General features: G+C 41.1%; 1 protein-coding gene and 1 long non-coding RNA gene across 3 annotated transcripts in view; one reads left to right on the top strand and one right to left on the bottom strand.

The window, feature by feature from the left end:
• Window positions 1-6906, top strand: part of LOC102496318 (uncharacterized) — a 7559-nt gene extending 653 nt beyond the window's left edge. Inside the window, exons 1-3 of one of the 2 annotated variants that reach the window (XR_003550867.1) lie at window positions 5083-5164; window positions 6324-6382; window positions 6646-6906. This is a non-coding gene — a long non-coding RNA (uncharacterized LOC102496318). Of the gene's footprint in view, window positions 1-5082; window positions 5165-6323; window positions 6383-6645 lie in introns of those variants that run through there. The other variant, XR_001371042.1, reaches the window with a different exon arrangement.
• The window catches only part of CNNM1 (cyclin and CBS domain divalent metal cation transport mediator 1), an 85861-nt gene that overhangs the window by 42465 nt on the left and 32145 nt on the right, over window positions 1-11251 (bottom strand).

Genomic DNA, 11251 nt, shown 5'->3' with positions numbered 1-11251 from the left:
TCTTTCCCTGTGGAAAACGATACAAACTTGCTGTCTGATCAGTCTGAGAACTCAACTTATTCCAAGCTGCCTTCACCATATGAAGTTTGTGTGCAAGCTCTCATAAATGCAAAACTTAGACTTTCACATCTTTGTTTCTTTTCAGAGAAGTTACCTAATATACCCAAAGTCAGTTAAATTCTCTTCTTTGAACTTTCATATACTAACAAATACATATTAGGTGAAGGAGACTGAATAATCTAATTGAAAGAGCAAGAATTTAAGCCTACTCAGCCCCACAGCCCCCCGCTACTATTCCTAGGGAAATTATTTAATCTCTGAGTCACAATCTCTCATCTAAAATTAGAGAATAATACCAGTTGTTGTAATTTTAAAACATTGTCTCCAGGGCCCAGCACAATGCTTATGTTGATGGACTCCCACATAGTCAACCATGGTTTGAGTCCCAGACCCGGCAGTTTAAAACTCATGCTGGGTGGATGTGCATGCATGCCCAAAATTCTGAGAAGAGAATGAAGGAGAATGGAGGAAAAGGGATTGTGGTATTGCTATCTGCCCAGGGAGTGATTTCTCACCTTCTATCTCTCTGTCTCTCTGGTGAGCGCATGCACCCTCTAGCAAAAATCTCTCTAAAAACAAAAACAAAAAACAAAAAACCGTGGTCCTCAAATTATTTTTCTTTCTTTCTTTTTTTAAATTTGCCATAGAGTGTGTACATTTGCCAGAAAGAGAGACAGAGAAAGAGAGAGAGTGAGAAAGCACCCTCGAAGGGAGATAACCATGTTATAATCCCTTCTAGTCTCCTCAGGGTTTTACATACTATGGTATTTAAACACATGAAATAATACCTATACTGTAAAATGAACAAATTATAGTGTTTTCAATAGCATAAATCAATCTTACAAATTTCATAACAATAACAAAAGAAGAGATAAAAAATAGCATGCAGAGTACAGATCTGTTCACATAAAGTTCAAACCAATGCTTGTCACTTACTTAGAGATGGTTCAGCAAATAAAATTTATGGATACCCACCGATGAGATATAAACAATACATGGTAAAATGTTAAAAGAATTGGGAATCTAGGTAAAGAGTATGTGAAAGTGCTATTGCTACTTTTCTGCAGGTTTGAGATGTTTCAAGATAGAAATTAGTTCAAAAATTGAATGATGTTAATTTATATCATTAGGAGTATAAACAATAAAGAAAAGTAGTTTCAAAATTCTTTTTTAAAATTTATTTATTTGTTTATTTATTTGGAGAGGTTTTTGCAAAGGGCGCGTGTGTTTGCCAGACAGAGAGAGACATAGATAGACATAGAGACATGAGAAAGCGAGAAATCACCCCCCAGGGGGGGTGGCCACGCCGCAATCCCTTCTCCTCCACTCTGTTCTCGGGATCTTGGGCACGCATGCACACGCGCCCAGCGTGAGTTTTAAGCCACCGGGTCTGGGACGCGAACCGCAGTCGACTACGTGGGAGTCCAGCGACATAGCCATTACGCTAACTGCTGGTTCCAGTAGTTTCAAAATTCAGGATCATACTAACTCTGGGGATAAGGACAAACTTGGGATGCAGGAGAGCCTGGTGGGAAGCTTCTGGTGTCAGCAGTTTCTTCCCTGGGTGTACATGTACAGCTTTCTTTTATAGTTATCTATTCAGCTATGCATGTCAGCGCTGTGCCTTGTCTGCATGCATATTTGGTAAGAGGAGAAAAGGTAAAAAACAAAAAAAGCCAATATGATTTATTTAAAAATATTTTCAATGAAAAACTGCTATATATTGGGTCGTTGGAGAAGTCATGATGCAATTTTGGGCAGAAAAGCATAGAAAAAATATGTCATGACTTTCCCAACAATCCAATATTTGTAAAACCTTATTATAAAAAATAAACATTTTCAAGAGGCCAGGAGGTGGACTGGTATTAAGGTGCTGGACTCCCACATGGCTAACTGCTGTTCGTGCCCCAGACCTGGCAGCTTGAAATCACCCCAGGTGGCGTGTGTGTATGTGTGCCCAGAATCTCTAGGAAAATGAAAGAGAAGGGACTGGGGCGTGGCTGTCTCCACTGAGGGGTAATTTCTCACTTTCCCTCTCTCTGTTTCTCTCCAGTGAGCACGCAAATCCTGTAGCAAAAGCAAACAAAAAACAAAAACGAACAACTTTTTGAAATTTAGCAAGCAAATATAAGAGGTTTCTACTATGTGGGTCATTTGTTTTGTTTTGTTTTTAAAGAATTGATGTTTGTTTAACTTTACTATTTATTTAATTTGACAAGAGAGGGACAGAGTGAGAGTAAGAGAGAAAATGAGAAAGCAAGCTGCCAGGTCTGGGACTCAAACTGCAGTTGCCCACATGGGAGTCCTGCGCCCTTAACCACCACGCCACCTGCTGGCCTTGGGGCATTTGTTCCTAAAAGGTACTTACTGAAGGCCAGTTTTGAGGCTAGCCATATAATATTACCAACTTATTTGTATATGAGGTAAGTCTTACACAATCATCAATTCTGAATCTTGTTTGATACTTGGGAATGTATTCTTTTTTTTTTTTTTTTTTTTGTAGAGGTTTTTGCTATAGGGTGCATGCGCTTGCCAGAAAGACAGAGAGAGACAGAGAGACAGAAAGTGAGAACAGAGGTGATTACCTCCCAGGGGGGATGGCCACGCCACAATCCCTTCTCCTCCATTCTCCTTTCGGGATCTTGGGCATGCACACACACGTACCTGGCGTGAGTTTAAGCCACCAGGTTCGGGACTCGAACTGCGGTCAATTACATGGGAGTCCAGCAACATAGCCATTATGCTAACTGCTGGTCCCAACACCTGGTAATGTATTCTTCTAAATAATCCCTATGAACTGTAACATGATACTGATTTGGGCAGATATAACCGCATATGAAATTTAAAAATGTGTTAGGAGAAAACTCTGGATGACAGCTTTATAATTATACAAATATCATGCATAATTTATATATTGTTCATACATAAAATTTCCCTATATTCTATAGTTTTTTCTGATTTCCTTATCAGGATTTCACTGTACTCTTTTTTTTTTTTTGTGAAATCCTCCCGAGACTTTCAAATTGTCTCCAAACTGCAGCCCCAGGCTCTGTGATTGAGAGAGAAGCCATTTCTGCTGGACCATTTTGAAATTCCTGACTCTCAGAGTCTGCAAACATAGTAAAACAGTGACTGCGTTCTGCCTCTGAGCTTTGGGGCAGTGTGTTAGCGACAGTGATGACCAGATCAGTCACCACCTGTAAGGTCACAGGGGAGCTCAGGCGACCCAGTGGATACATGGAAAGGCTTTGTAAACTGTACTGTGTCATAGAGAGATAGCGTGTTTTTATTGTCCAACAACTGCTTAATGGAGTTTCAAATCTTAACAAGAGGCTGGCATGAAAAAGACGTAAGGAAATAAGGCCTGTCGTAGAACTAGATTTGAGACTCATATCCCCATCTGCATGCAGATGAGCCGAAATGCATGTTTAACAGATGCTCAAGAGACTCTAACGTCTATTTCCACAGAAAACCCGAAAAAAATGTCATTACTTTTTCTTTTTTCTTTGGAGAGGTTTTCACTATAGGGCGCGTGCGCTCGCCAGACAGACAGAGAGAGACAGAGAGACAGAAAGCGAGAAATCACCCCCCGGGGGGGGATGGCCACACCGCAATCCCTTCTCCTCCATTTTCCTTTCGGGATCTTGGGCACGCACGCACACGCGCCCGGCATGAGTTTTAAGCCACCGGGTCCGGAACGCGAACCACGGTCCACTACGTGGGAGTCCAGCGACATAGTCATTATGCTAACTGCTGGTCCCTGTCATTACTTTTTCAATGATGCAATAATTCATGTTTAATGGGCTCATACTAGATGCCAGGCACTATTTAGAATGGTCTAAGTATATGAATTTATTTAATCATCAGAACAACCCCTGACATGAACACTATCATTATCTCCCCTTGTATAGATGAAAAACAGAGGTGCTGAATGGTCAGGTAACACACCTAAGAGTACACAGCTTGTACATGGCAGAGCTGGGTTAGGTAACTGGGTTCAATCCTAACCTAGGGATCCAAGTCTTATCTAATAGCCCTGCTTCATGTCAGTTTGTTTTCTTCTGCTGTGTAGACATTTCCTGGGTCCTGTTTCTTTTCTTTTTATTGTTTTTTAAAAGAAATATTTATTAAATTTTACTTCTTACTTTCTCTCTCTCTCTCTCTCTTTCTCTTTTTTAGAGGTTTTTGCTATAGGGCACATGCGCTCACCAGAAAGAGAGAGACAGAGAGACAGAAAGCGAGAAATCACCTCCCAGGGGGGATGGCCACACGGCAATCCCTTCTCCTCTATTCTCCTCTAGGGATCTTGGGCACACACACGTACCCGGCGTGAATTTAAGCCACTGGGTCCAGGACTCGAACTGCGGTCGACTACATGGGAGTTCAGCAACATAGCCATTACACTAACTGCTGGTCCCTTACTTCGTATTTCTTAACCTGACCACAGAGAGGGAAAGCGAGGAAGCAAGCCATCAGGTCTGCGACTCAAACCATGGCGGCCATGTGGGAGTCCAACACCTCAATCACCATGCCACCTGCTGGCCCCTGTGGGTCCTGTTTCCAAAAGGCAAATCTGGGTGGGTGCTTTCCTTGGCTAAGAGACACTGAAGGAGAGAATCCGGGGTATTGACTCGGATGTTATTCTTGCTCTGTTCCTACCAAAAGGAAGTTCATGCTTTGTCGGTGCTACCCTTGGTATAAGCGCTCACTTGGCCGCTGCCTGACATATCAGACAAGAGTAGTCAGCCTGCCAGAGGCACAATCAATCACCACAGTTTAAGTACATGAACTTCTGTATCAAATCCCTGGAATTACAAGATAGCTACCCCCTTGGGGTTGTTAACTGAAATGAAGTGGGGAAAATGACATTAAAAAAAAGTTTTGTTTTATTTCTTCCATGAGAGAGAGGGATAGGGGTGGGAAGAGAAACAACCTCCTCACTAGGGTCCCCACACGGCTGTTCAGTCCGTCTCAGCCAGCCCAGATCACTGGCACACGTGCCCTTATACAGGGAGACCACCTGATGCAAACCCAGGACCTTCCTGTGCCAGTCCAAAATCAGTGTTGGAATACTGATGCCCAGAGCTACAGGCCCGGCAAAATGGTACGTTTATTTTAGATTTTTTTTTTTTGCCATAGGGTGCAAGTGCTCACTGGAGAGAAACAGAGAAAGAGGGAAAGTGAGAAATTACCCCTCACCCCCAGGGGGGATGGCCACACCGCAATCCCTTCTCCTCCATTCTCCTCGCAGGATTTTTGCTGAGTAAGCCATGTGGGATCCAGCACCTTAAGCACCACGCCACCTCCTGGCCCCAAAACAGCACTTTCACCAGCCAAGAACGGTCTCTAATTTCTTCCCCACTTTCAGTCTAACCTTCGACTCACTTCTATACTGATCTGATCATGCCATGGCCCTGCTCGACAACTGCCCATGGCTTACAGAATCAAGTCCAAATCCACTAGTTTGTCATTATCGAGCGGATACAATTTTGTTCCCTTTATCTTTCCAGCTGAATGCCCTGCCATATCCCCTCATTGTTAGGTCCGGGTGGACCGCTTACCTCCATGTCTTCTCTTTAAGTCTTTGTTCACACTGTACTCTTGTCCTACCCCATCTCTGAAGGCCCTTCGAGTTACAGCTCAAGTGTCAGCTCCTCCAGAAAGGTCCGCCAGTTAGGCCCATTCTAAATGTGCCCCAACTTTTCCTTGCCTTGTGCTCTTAAACCTTTGGTGACTCCTTTCATGCATTTATTGCAGTGTACGGGCAGCATTTCTTCCTCAGAGCATAAGCTTTTTCAGGACTAAGGATCATGTACTTAAACAGGGATCTCTCCATATTAGATAGCCAGTAAATAAGTGCACGATGAATTGGGTTAAACCAAAAACTGAATAAAATACCACAGATGATTTTAAAACCAGATATGAAGCCTTGATTTTTGGATAAATACTATGTGTTTAAGTTAAAATTTTAACTCTGCATCAATGGTTCTCAGATTATTTTTCTTTGAAACATCTGCATCTTTCACAACTGGACTTGAGTGTTTTGTAGTTTAAATTAGATTCTATTCATTGTTAGAATGAGCTCAACTTAAAATTTTTTTTAAATTTCCAACACATTTTTCCTAAACTTATGGCACCCGTTCTCACTTTTCTGTGAACATGTGCTAGCAGATGACAAAACAAATGACTAATATCATGGAAAACCTTGGAAAAGTGATTTCTTAAAACTGTTTTCTATAATTGGATTTTTTTTTATAATGCAGAGCCCAAAATACGTGTCATACAGTCATCCTTCCCACCACTAAGATGATCAGTTCATATGGTGAGTTAAATTTTGTTTACTTTGCAGAGTGCTAACTTCCACATGAAAAAGTCATCATTCTCTGTGCCTTTTAAGGTCAATTTGGCAATATACTATAAGATCACCAGGGAAAAGAGATTTTAAGTCCTAATTATATAATATTTAAGACAATGCACCTATGTGTCTATTTAGAAACCTGTATACTTTACAAACATCCTTTAACAGTCCTTCAAGAGCCTGTAGAAATCTTCTACAAACAAATGAAAGAAGCCATTCTTTCTTAGGTCCAGACTGGGACCGGATCAGCCATCACCTAACCCTGGTCCAAGCTGACATTTACAGAAGCGAGAAGACCAGCTCTTCTTATGACACTCATACCTGAGGACCTCCCTCAGAAATGTCTTCTCTGAATGAGGTTAGCCTGGAAGAGCCTTATTCTGTACCCTCCTGTTCCTGGGCCCTGAATGCGGAAGGTGGCCAAGCTACCCGAGACATGAAAAAATGACTCCCTTCCTGTCACAGTACTTTGTAGATATTTCTTTACTGGCCCCTCTAATAATAATAACAGCTATTATGTAAATATTATTATAGTAATTATTATTACTGAAGCCACCATTTGCTATTTGTAGGGGCCAGGCACAGTGCCAAGCCTTAGACACACATTACTTCACTATGCCGTTGTTTTCTATTTATACGTGACCTCACTCCTACCCCACTGTGAGGAAGCTCCCCGAGAGGCCACAGCAACATCTTATTTACCTCTGTTTCCCCAGAATCTAGAATAGCACTGAGACATTGTCATCACTAGGGAAATATGAAAAAAAATTACATCTCATGGGCCAGCCCCATATCCTAGTGATTAAGGTAGCCAGATCCCTGCGACTGACTGTAGTTCAAATCTTGGTCCTGGCAGCTTAGAAAACACATTAGGCACATGTGCATGTGTTCCTCAAATCCTGAGAGGATGGAAAAATGGAGTAGGGTTTCAGTGTGACCATGCCCCCACTGGGAGTTGTTTTCTTCCTCTCTCTTTGGCGAGCACATACCCTTCAGCAATTAAAAAAAAAAAAAACCACCACCACCAACAACAAAAACTTACAACCCATAAAAAGACAACTTAATTAAAAAGTGAGCAAAGGGGGCCGATATTTTAACCTATTGGTTAAGGAAGCTGGATCCTGCATGGCTAGCTGCAGTCTGAATCCAGACCCAAAGGCTTTAAAACCAAGCTGAGTGTGCATGTGTATGGGTGTGTCCAAAATCCCAAAAAGACAGAGAAATGGAGAAGAAGGGATTGCAGCATGACTGCACCCTGCTGGGAAGTGCTCTTTCCCCCACCCCACGGCCTCTGATAAGTTTATGCACCCTTTGACCAGACACATGCATGTACAAAAGGTTTGAATAGACATTTCTTCAAGGAAGATATACGATGGTCAGTGCACATGAAAAGATGCTTAACATCATACTCAGTAACTAGTGGTTGATAACTGAATATCTATATGCAAAGGAATGATATTGGGTGTCTATCTCACACCCTCATGCTATACACAAAAATGAACTAAAAATCAATCAAACACCTAAATATGAGCTAAAATTCTTAGAAGAAAAGCTAGGAGTAAATCTTTGTGAGTAAGCAATGATTTCTTAGAACACCAAAAGCACAATTAACCAAAGAAAAACCACAGATAAACTGGACTTCATCAAAATTATAAACGTCTGGGCATCATAGGTCACCAGTAAAAAGACAACTCACAGATTGGGAGAAAATATCTGCAAATGATCAGATAAGGGTTTAGAATCCAGAATACCTATAAAGAAATAATTATAACAATAAAATGACAAAACTCAATTAAAAAGTAAGTGAAGGTTTGGAATAGATATTTTTCCAAGGAAGATGTAAAATTGGTCAATAAGCACAAGAAAAGGTACTTAACATTATCATCAAATCAAATTCTGATCAAAATGCCAATGAAATGCCACTTTATACCTTCTAGGATGGCAATTATGAAAAAGACAGATAATAACAAATGTGGATGAGAAACTGGAAAAGTTGGAACTCTCAGACATTGCTTGTAGGATTGTAAAATGACTTGTCTGCTTTGGAAAACACTTCAATAGTTCCTCAAAATATTAAGCATAAAATTATCACATGACCCAGCAATTTCACTCCTAGAGAAAAGACGACATAGGTCCAAAACAGACCTTGTACGCAAATGTTCAGAGCAGCATTACCCCTGCTAGCACAAAGTAGAAACAACCCAAATGTTTCCAAACAAATAAATAAAACGTAGTATATAAATTTAATAAAATCTTTTTTGGTCATAAAGAGACATGAAATATATGCTATGACATGAATAAACCTTGAAAACTTTATGCTAAGTAAAAAAGCCAGGCACAAAAGGTCATGTTACATGGTTCCATTTATGTGAAATTTCCAGGCTAATCTACAAGGGAAGAAGGCAGACCAGTCATTGCCATGAGCTGGGGAAAGGAAGGGTTGAGGAGTTAATGGTAATGGGCATGGGGTTTCTTTTGGAGTAATGAAAAATGAAATTAGATAGTGGTTATGATTGCACAACTCTATAAATATACTTATTAACTGTGCATGTTAAAGGAGTGTATTTTATAGTTCGTGAATTTTATATCAACAAAACTGTCACTTAAAAAAATTTTTTTGGAGAGGTTTTTGCTATAGGGTGCTTGCGCTCACCAGACAGACAAAGACAGAGACAGAAAGTGAGAAATCACCCCCCAGGGGGGATGGCCACGCCGCAATCCCTTCTCCTCCATTCTCCTCTCGGGATCTTAGGCACGCACGCACATGCGCCCAGAGTGAGTTTAAGCCACCGGGTCCGGGACGTGAACTGCTGGTCCCATTTAAAATTTTTTTAGACAGATTTTTGTTATAGGATGTCCATGCTTACCAGCGAAACAGAGAGAGAGAGAGAAAGTGAGAAATCACCTCCCAGGAGGGATGGCCACACTGCAATTGCTTCTCCTCCATTTTCCTCTCAGAATTACAGGCATGCATGTGCACACACACACACACACACACACACACACACACACATCTGGTGTGAGTTTCAAGTCACGGGGTCCAGGACTTGAACCGCAGTTGACCATGTGGAAGTCCAGCACCTTAACCAGTGTACCACCTGATGGCCCCAAAGCTGTTATCTTTTTTAAAAAAAGAGTCAATTGGAAAATTTTTCCTTTAAAAAAACCTGTACCTAATTAAGCAGGGAGTTGGTAGGACTGAAGGGACTGAAAATTATAGACTACACACAGGTGAATAAAAGTAGGGAGAAGAGGTTGAAAGTACAATACTGGTTTGGACATGGTAGAAATGCTGGTGAGGTGTTAATTTAGAGCACACGTCATCGTTTTGTGGTCTAGGATGTCGAGACCCAAACTGGACACAGGCAAGGCTACTGGAGACCAGAAATGGGGGAGAGGGCACCATGCTAGGATTTTTCAATATAGGCAGAAAGAGTGAACAGGGCTGAGAGCTTTTTTATGAATGAGAGGGGCAAGATTTTGGGGCAAAGAACTATGGGCTGGGACACAGTATTGATAGTTTCACATCATTTATCAGGGACTTCATTGACTTTTAGGGATGACTCAAGAGTATTTAATTCTGGATGGAAAACTCATTTTGTATGCTGCAATGATATACAGTGACTGAATGTAAAAGAAATTTAAAACATTTTAATTATGTATTTAATTTTACTTATTCATTCATTTATTTTAATTTGACAAGAGAAAGTGTAAAGCAATCTACCAGGTCCCGGACTTGAACTGTGGTCGATCACGTGGGAGTGTCCAGTGCCCTAACCACCATCCCACCTGTTGGTCCCCTAATATAAATAGATTTAAAAAATAAATTAAAGAAAAGCTCATAAGCTGGGTCAAACTGGGAGCAGTGGGGCTCAGATTTCTCAAATGTTTCCTTATTTCCCTGGGCAAATGCTGGTTTCTAACATTAACTAGTTCTCCTCCTATGAATGAGTGTTGTGTTTACTTCCTAATGGCATACTGGGGCTAATGGCTTAAATTTGGGCTATTTTCCTCTTCTTTGTATGGATTCCGTGGATGGAAACGGTAGCCTTTTCTATTGAGCCATCCCTCTACAGACTACAGGCTAGTAGACATTCTCAAATGCCTTTTCATGGCAATTAGTCTGTTAATTTTAGTTTCCCTCCAATATTCTATAAAAGTAGGATCCCTGTGAGATAATTTAAGCTAATAATGATGGCGATTACCATTTAGACAAAACTTCTCAGGTTGTCAAGAGGCTTTACACAGAGTACAGAAGAACCTCGAAGCTTATGAAAATATGTTCATGAGAATTCTCCAAATCTCTCATCCTGTGGCTCAGAAATGACTGGACAGGCCGCCAGCTTCCTCCAGAATCTATTGAGAAACATGTATTGCATATTATTAAAAAACTAACGTCTTTTCCAACTACCATGAAATAGTTCTCTTGAGCCAGTCCTGTACTGTAGTGGTTAGGTACTATGCATGAAAGCCAGTTCCCACACAGCTGATTGTGGTTCAAATTCCATCCCAGTGGCTTGAGAAACATGCTGGGCACCTGTGTATGCATGCCCAGAATCCGGACAAGATGGAGAAAAAGGGAAGAAAGGACTGCAGTGTGATCATACCTGATCAGGTGATTCTCTCTCTCTCTCTCTCTCTCTGATGAACACACAAGCTCTCTGGCAATAAAAAAAATAAAAATAAAAAACAAATGTCATTTGGTGGCCATTTTCCTTGAGGGTGGGGGGAAGTCAGTGTTCCTTTAGTATCATTACTGCAAACAAGATGAAATGTGGAAAACAGCAGAGCCAGGCTGAGCTACAGATGTTGAGGAGCAGACTAAGCTAAGTG

This window comes from Tupaia chinensis, unplaced genomic scaffold (genome assembly GCF_000334495.1).
Source record: "Tupaia chinensis unplaced genomic scaffold, TupChi_1.0 Scaffold000539_1, whole genome shotgun sequence".
Taxonomy (NCBI): Eukaryota; Metazoa; Chordata; class Mammalia; order Scandentia; family Tupaiidae; genus Tupaia; species Tupaia belangeri.
Note: the sequence above shows the minus strand (reverse complement) of the source record. Positions and strands in the feature narration are given on the sequence as shown.